A 9,128-nucleotide genomic window follows, 5' to 3' on the forward strand; every position below is an offset into this window, starting at 1 on the left:
TGGCATGAAGTAGTAGTAGTAGTAGTAGTAGTAGTAGTATTGACTCTAGGAGTAGTGTGTAAAATGGCAAGGCTGTATCACCAATGGTAAGCTTCCTGTGGTCTCCACATCCAAGTCCATGGCTGAGTAAAGTCAACTTGGAGCTATTGGAGATGGATGACTTGAGTAGCCCTTTTTACGCACAGACTGAGGTATGTGCCTATAGCCTTCAGCTGTGCACACTGCAAGAAACAGCTTTTTGTCAGTGATCAAAGCCTACCCCTTCAGTAAATAAATCATACTTTTAATAGCACCTACTTCAGCAGCCTCTGTATCCTTATTCTGATCCAGTATTTGTCTGATGCTTTTCTGCTGTTATAAGTAATCTATCCCATGTGTAAAGGTGCCGAGTGGCAGCAGTAGGATGCGGCATGTGGCCAGACATTTGGATGAATAGTGTAAATCAAAATTTCATCTGGGTCCAAGTACTGCGCAGAGGAAAAGAAGCAAATAAATGTAAGGCTTTGAGTGTGAGACTGTGGATGTATGATTTTTTTTTTAAATCTTTTTTTATGTTTTATACAACATCCACAAGTTGCAACTTTAGTGCCACATATTCATATTTGATAACATTAACACATCATCACAACCACTTATAAAAAGACTGCAAATTCTAGAGGCTCAAAACAGCAAATATAACAATATAAAAACATGTAAGGAAGGGGGGTCTGCCAAGGAAACTGAAATTCTGGATTTTTTTCTTGGTTTCTGGTGCATTTTAATGTGTTCCAGCAGACTAAAGTGAGTTTACATTTATCAATTCTTCATGTCATAAAATGCTATTCTGCATTTTATGACATAAAGAAGACAAACTATGTACTTAAGCAAGGGCACACTTACTTCAAATTCATATCACTTAAGAAGTACAAAGTAGTGATCCAAGTTAAGAGTTGCATAAGAGAAACAAGAAAGCTGGACATAACATCAGATTTATAATCATCAGATCATTTGGAAGGACTGAATATTATTTAAATAAGAGCATTTTAAGATCACATTATTTTTATGTTTATTGTCAGGCTTTGGATGCTGTGAGTTTATGTAAATGCGAATATTAATGAGTAGGGATACAAAGACACGAAACCAGTATCAGGTGCCAGTACTCGTACTCGTTAATGGGCTGCCGATACCAAGAGCCGATACCACTGTAGCTGTGCTGCCTCTTGTTTGACGCACAGCTCATCTCTCCACAGAGCAGTGAGCTCTGGACATAAAGCTGCACATTCACTGTTCTGCACATTAAGCTCAGCTGTAATCATATGTGACTGTCACATGAAATACACAAATATTTAGGTATCTAAAAAGTGTTTATAGTTCATGGAGGATACCAGCGCAATGCTTGTGTTTACAATAGTAGAATGCTAACGTTGCTAAGTAGCGCTGGTGATTATTTGCCTGTGCTGTATTGTAACTTATTATAATTAGCAAACACTTTTAGCGACTGAATATAGTGGGATCAGCTTTTAAAAGATGTACAGCTTGTCCATATGTGTGAAAGTGTGACCGTGGTAAAAGTAACTAAACAGTCACTGTGGCTGTTAGCAGTGAGCGTTAGCAGTTAATCTGAAGAGGATCTAAAGAGGAAGTGGTAAATATTAATGCCAGATGCTCACTACAATGATTTCAGTAGATAAGAATTGTAAGATGAAAATGTCAGCTATACAGTAAAAATCCTATGAAATTAATTAAATTTACTGATATAATCAAACACCTGTTGCATCCCTATATGAGCATTTACAACGCATTCAGGAGTCGTTCACAGCTCGTTCATTCGTCCAGCAGATGTAACATAAAGGTTACTGCCATAATCAACGTCGTTAACCTGACACAGGAGCAGTGACCTGCTTTAGCTACACTCACATCATCTGATGGTTTAGAGACAAAAGGACGAGCCACAATCAAAAACAGCCAGTATAATAAACGGACTCACCTGCTGTCCTCTGTACTTCTGAGGTGTGTCTGCACAATTATGCACGTTCAGCCTCACTGTTTCATCTGCAGGTCCACTGGTGTAAAATGGTGACATATTTCAGTCCTTTCTGAAAGGTCCTGTCCCCAAAACTATCTTCCTCTGGGCTCTTTATACATTCTCCCGTACCTCAGATAAATTGAACTTCACCAACTTTTAGTCTTTTAGTTTGTAAAACACCCATTCAAACGTACGTTCAACGCCCACAGCTCACCTCCAGGGGAGGGGTCCTTCACGCAGCTGTCCACATCACCGCCTGACTCAAAAAATGTGGACATATCCAGTTACTGGAAAGAAAACATATCTAATCGTTTAAGAGGGATATTTAGTCTAGTATAAACACCCGAGTGACATTTAGTTTTCAGGAAAAAAAAAATCAATATAAATGTAAGGGCTCTGGGGGGGCCCTCTGGTGGTGAAAAAAAAGATATATATTCTTTGGATACTGTAGCGCTTAGGACCCCGAGGCCATCAGAAGGCCTCCAAGAGCCCATACATTTATATTGAAAATAATGATTGGAAAGGTTTTTTCTGAAAACTAAATGGCACCTGCGTGTTTATACTAGTATAAATATCCCTCTTAAATGATTAGATGGGTTTTATTTCCAGTAGCTCTATATGTGCATATGTATTTTTTTTTTTTTTAATCTGGCAGTGGTGTGGACAGTTTACACCGGTGTGAAGGACCCCTCTCCTCCAGGTGAACTGTGGGTGAGCTGAGGCAGCAGAGGTACATTTGAATGGGTGTTATACAGAGGAAAAGAGGAAGAGCCCAGAGGAAGATTGTTTTGGGGAAATAGGGAGAGGACTCGAAATATGTCCCCACTTTACACCATCGGACCTGCAGATAAAACAGTGAGGCTGGACGTGTGTAATTCTGCAGACAGGACACACCTCAGAGCGGCAGAGGACAGCAGGTGAGTCCTTTTATTACACTGGCTGTTTTTGGTTGTGGCTCATCCTTTTGTCTCTAAACCATCAGATGATGTGAGTGTAGCTAAAGCAGGTCACTGCCCCTGTGTCAGATTAACAATGTTGATTATGGCACAAACCTCTGTTACATCTGCTGAAGGAAAGAAAGAGCTGTGAACGACTCCTGAATGTTTTGTGAATGCATATAGGGATGCACCGATACCACTGCAAAAACGAGTACAAGTACTTAATCTTGAGTACTCGCCGATGTTGAGTAAAAATACAGTTTCAAGACACTATTTTTGCTGGTGTTTGATTACAGTGGGCTGATATCACAGGATTTTTATAGTATAGCCGACTTTTTCATCTTAGAATTCTTGTCTTAACTACTGAAATCACTGTAGTTGGGTATAATTCCAGAATAATTTATTTAGATAAATATCTGGCTTTAATATTTACCACTTGCTCTTTGCCAACGCTCTGCTGCTAACGTGCTAACTGCTAACGCGCTAACTGCTAAAGAGTCACTGTTAGCATAACAGTGACTATTATGTTACTTTTACCACGCCATACTTTCACCAATATGTGCATGTTATATGTCTTTTAAAAGCTCTGAACCCGCTCTATTCAGTCGCTAAATTGTTCGCCAGCGTCACTTAGCAACGTTAGCATGCTACTATTGCAAACACAAGCACTGCATTGGTATCCTCTGTGAACTATAAAAACCTTTTAGAGTGCTAAATATTTGTATACTTTATGTAACCGTCATGTATGATTACAGCTGCGCTTAATGTGCAGAATAGTTCATGTGCATCTTTATGGTCACCTCTGTGCAGTGCTCTGCTCAGAGCTCACTGCTCTGTGGAGAGATGAGCTGTGAGTCAAACAAGAGGCAGCACAGCTACAGTCGTATCAGCTCTTGGTATCGGCAGCCCATTAACGAGTACGAGTACTGGCACCTGATACTGGTATCGTATCTGTGCATCCTACTCATATGCGCATTTACACGAAATCTCTGCACAAAAACCTGACAATAAACAGAAAAAATATGTGATCCTAAAATCCTCTTACTTAATGTTCAATCCAAATTATCTGATGATTATAAATCTGATGTTATGTGCATACTATTTCTCTTACGCAACTCTTAATTTGGCTCACTACTTTGTACTTCTTGAGTGATATGATTTTGAAGTGTACCCTTGCCTAAGTACATAGTTTGGCTTCTCTGTCCAATTCTGCATTTTATAACATAAAGAACTGATAAATGTAAGCCCACTTTAGTCAACTGAAACACATTAAAATGCACCAGAATTAAAAAGAATTTCTCTGGCAGTCCTCCCATCCTTACATGTTTTTATACTGTGATACTTCCTTACTGCTATACGTGGTTATTGCTCTTGTGAGCCTCTAGAATTTTCAGTCTTTTAACAACTGGTTGTGATGATGTCTTAATGTTGTCAAATATGAATATGTGGCCCCCAGGGCAAATTCAGCTTAGGGCCCCCTAAAGGTTGGGGCCGGCTCTGCATACCAGGAGTTGAGTTTTGTTTAGTTTATGCATGTTTGAGTAACCCTATAGTTTGTAGTTTGTCTACATCTCCAAAGCTCAAAATTCTCTGTTCCAACTTCTGATCTTATCAAGTGGTAGTTTTCAAGTCAAGAGCTACCTTTTACCTTTTGTTTAGTATAGAGATTGACAATTCCAGGGCTGAAATTACCCAAATGATTTCAGTGAAGGTACACGGAGTTTAAAAATACAGTGGTGCATTTCCTATATTATCACATGACATCACAAAGTGTAACAGAGTGTTTTCTGTTTGAGAGAAGCACACAGCCTAAATATGCAGGGTGTGCGTGTTAAGCATGTGTGAATGAAACAAAACACAACTCCAGGTATGTTTTTGATGAGGAAACAACATTATAACAGATCAGAAAATAGCGCAATATGGGCCCTTTAAGCATTCAGGTTACACACAGTGGTATCATGTGGGCCTACAAAACAGCATGGCAACAAGCAAACAAAGTGGTCACTGAAAAATATGGCTACCCAGTGTCTCCCCTCTCTCCAGTGGCTTTGAATACTACCAGCACTTCACCTTTACCCACGTGACCCCCACCCCTTACACACTGTCATAGCAACCAGTCACACAAAAATTATGGCTCTACAAATACTTCACCACAACTATAGCCAAGATTCACTTTTTTCAGTGTATTCACATGTTATTTGAGTGAGGTGGGCAGGTGATCTTACTCTTTACTCTTTAAGCTGAAGTTCAGTAAAGATCCTGACACTGCCTTGACATTCACTACAGCTGCGTATTGAACAAAGACTAGAGAGAGTTTTTACACACATTTGACCTGCTGCTATAGAAACAGACTGCATCTGTATTTCACTACAAAACCCAAGAGACCTAAAACTGTTATGTTCAGAGTGTATGTGTGGTGAGAAATTCGCTAAACTAAAGCTCTTGTGAGGGGTTCTCAGTTTGCAGTGATCAAAGTGAGTCCATAGGATTATTTGAACGTAGATGTGAAAAAAACATCCGCAGGTATATTATGTTGTTGTTTTTTTTATAAAGTGCATTTAGCATAATGGACTCAATATGCTTACAGAATTACAGTCTCTTTCATGTTTTAAAGTTCAGTTTCTGAAGTGCTCATGGACAGGAAGTGTTCAACCCAATTTCGTGCAGACGATGAAGAACTGTGTTATGTCACCACAGAGAAGTGTCTTTATCTGTAGGCATTGTGCTTACACAATGACTGCAAATGATTTACACACCAAGGGGGGGTTTGGAGACATTTTGCACAAATAATATATAATGTAATGTCCTGCATTTTTGTGAGTTTCAGAGGATTTTTCTTTCTTTTTATTGATGGCCGTAAAAGTCTATTAATTAGACATCAAATAATCCAGCAAAGCAAAAGGTGGAGACATTTGCAAGGACAAAATAGATGTTTTCCTTTTGCCTTTTTCCTAAATTTCCAGTGCGTTTTCTAGAAATAATTTACTTAACTTAATTACTCAAATATATAAATCATGCTCCCCTCCCCGAACCGCCACCTTAACGTGGTGGAGGGGTTTGAGCACCCGAATGATCCTGGGAGCTATGTTGTTGGGGGCTTCATGCCCCTGGTAGGGTCACCCATGGCAAACAGGTCCTGGGAGACGGGTCTGACTAAGAGCGGTTCAGAAGCCCATCATGGATAGAGAAACAACGAGGCCAGTTACGTCGCCCGGACTGGCGTTACCGGGGCCCCACCCTGGAGCCAGGCCTGGGGTGGGTGCTCGGCAGCGAGCGCCTGGTGGCCGGGCCTTTCCCCACGGGGCCCGGTCGGGCCCAGCCCGAAGAAACGACGTGGGGCCGTCCTCCCGTGGACCCACCACCTGCGGGAGGAGCCATGAGGGGCGGGTGCGGAGAGATCCGGGCAGCAGTCGAAGGCGGGGACCTCGACGACCGGATCTCCGGACATGGAGACTAGCTCTGGGGACATGGAATGTCACCTCGCTGGGGGGAAGGAGCCTGAGCTTGTGCGGGAGGTTGAGCGTTACCGGCTAGATATAGTCGGCCTCACCTCCACGCACAGCTTGGGCTCTGGAACCCAACTTCTCGAGAGGGGTTGGACTCTCCATTTCTCTGGCGTTGCCCGCGGGGAGCGGCGGCGAGCTGGTGTGGGCTTGCTCATTGCCCCACAGCTCAGCCGCTGCGTGTTGGGGTTCACTCCGGTGAACGAGAGGGTCGCGTCCCTGCGCCTTCGGGTCGGGGACAGGTCTCTCACTGTTGTGTCGGCCTACGGGCCAAACGGCAGTGCAGAGTACCCGGCCTTCTTGGAGTCCCTGGGAGGGGTACTAGACAGTGCACCAACCGGGGACTCCGTTGTTCTCCTGGGGGACTTCAACGCCCATGTGGGTAACGACAGTGACACTTGGAGGGGCGTGATTGGGAGGAACGGCCTCCCCGATCTGAACCCGAGCGGTGTTTTGTTATTGGACTTCTGTGCTAGTCACAGCTTGTCCATAACAAACACCATGTTCGAGCACAAGGGTGTCAATCGGTGCACGTGGCACCAGGACACTCTAGGTCGGAGGTCGATGATCGACTTTGTTGTCGTGTCATCTGACCTCCGACCGCGTGTCTTGGACACTCGGGTGAAGAGAGGGGCTGAGCTGTCAACTGATCACCACCTGGTGGTGAGTTGGATCCGCTGGCGGAGGAGGAAGCCGGACAGACCTGGCAGGCCCAAGCGCATTGTGAGGGTCTGCTGGGAACGTCTGGCGGAGCCCTCTGTCAGGGGGGTCTTCAACTCCCACCTCCGGAAGAGCTTCTCCCTGATCCCGGGGGAGGTTGGAGACATGGACTCCGAGTGGGCCATGTTCTCCACCTCTATTGTCGATGCGGCTGCTCGTAGCTGTGGTCGTAAGGTCTGTGGTGCTTGTCGCGGCGGCAATCCCCGAACCCGGTGGTGGACACCGGAAGTAAGGGATGCCGTCAAGCTGAAGAAGGAGTCCTATCGAGCCTTGTTGGCTCGTGGGACTCCTGAGGCAGCTGATGAGTACCGACGGGCCAAGCGTGCCGCGGCTCGGGCAGTCACAGAGGCAAAAACTCGGGGTTGGGAGGAGTTCGGGGAGGCCATGGAGGAGGACTATCGGACGGCCTCAAAGAGATTCTGGCAAACCGTCCGACGCCTCAGGAGGGGAAAGCAGTGCTTCACCAACACTGTTTACAGTGCGGGTGGAGAGCTGCTGACCTCGACTGGGGATGTTGCCGGGCGGTGGAAGGAATACTTTGAGGATCTCCTCAATCCCACTGTCACGTCTTCCGAGGAGGAAGCAGAAACTGGGGACCCAGAGGCGGACTCGTCCATCACCCTGGCTGAAGTCACTGAGGTGGTTGGCAAGCTCCTCGGTGGCAAGGCTCCGGGGGTGGACGAGATCCGTCCTGAGTACCTCAAGTCTCTGGATGTTGTGGGACTGTCTTGGCTGACACGCCTCTGCAACATCGCGTGGCAGTCGGGGACAGTACCTGTGGAATGGCAGACCGGGGTGGTGGTCCCTCTGTATAAGAAGGGGGACCGGAGGGTGTGTTCCAATTACAGGGGAATCACACTCCTCAGCCTTCCCGGTAAGGTCTATTCCAGGGTACTGGAGAGGAGAATCCGACCGATAGTCGAACCTCGGATTCAGGAGGAGCAGTGTGGTTTTCGTCCTGGTCGTGGAACACTGGACCAGCTCTATACTCTCCATCGGGTCCTCGAGGGCTCATGGGAGTATGCCCAACCAGTTCACATGTGTTTTGTGGATCTGGAGAAGGCATTCGACCGTGTCCCTCGTGGTGTCCTTTGGGGGGTGCTCTGGGAGTATGGGGTCCGGGGCTCTTTGCTAAGGGCTGTCCGGTCCCTGTATGACCGGAGCAGGAGCTGTGTTCGCATTGCCGGCAGTAAGTCAGACCTGTTCCCAGTGCATGTTGGACTCCGCCAGGGCTGCCCTTTGTCACCGGTTCTGTTCATTATATTTATGGACAGAATTTCTAGGCACAGCCAGGGGCCGGAGGGGGCCTGGTTTGGGAACCACAGGATTTCATCTCTGCTGTTTGCAGATGATGTTGTCCTGATGGCTTCTTCGAGCCAGGACCTGCAGCAGGCACTGGGGCGGTTTGCAGCCGAGTGTGAAGCGGCTGGGATGAGAATCAGCTCCTCCAAATCCGAGGCCATGGTTCTCGACCGGAAAAAGGTGGTTTGCTCTCTCCGGGTGGGTGGTGAGTCTCTGCCCCAAGTGGAGGAGTTCAAGTATCTCGGGGTCTTGTTCACGAGTGAGGGAAGGATGGAGCGGGAGATTGACAGGCGGATCGGTGCAGCGTCTGCAGTGATGCGGTCGCTGTATCGGTCCGTTGTGGTAAAGAAGGAGCTGAGCCGGAAGGCGAAGCTCTCGATTTACCGGTCAATCTACGTTCCTACCCTCACCTATGGTCATGAGCTTTGGGTAATGACCGAAAGGACAAGATCGCGGATACAAGCGGCTGAAATGGGCTTCCTCCGCAGAGTGGCCGGGCGCACCCTTAGGGATAGGGTGAGGAGCTCGGTCACACGGGAGGAGCTCGGAGTAGAGCCGCTGCTCCTACACGTTGAGAGGAACCAGCTGAGGTGGCTCGGGCATCTGCTCAGGATGCCTCCTGGACGCCTCCCTAGGGAGATGTTCTGGGCATGTCCCACC

This window comes from Periophthalmus magnuspinnatus, chromosome 7 (assembly GCF_009829125.3).
Source record: "Periophthalmus magnuspinnatus isolate fPerMag1 chromosome 7, fPerMag1.2.pri, whole genome shotgun sequence".
NCBI classification, from domain to species: Eukaryota; Metazoa; Chordata; class Actinopteri; order Gobiiformes; family Gobiidae; genus Periophthalmus; species Periophthalmus magnuspinnatus.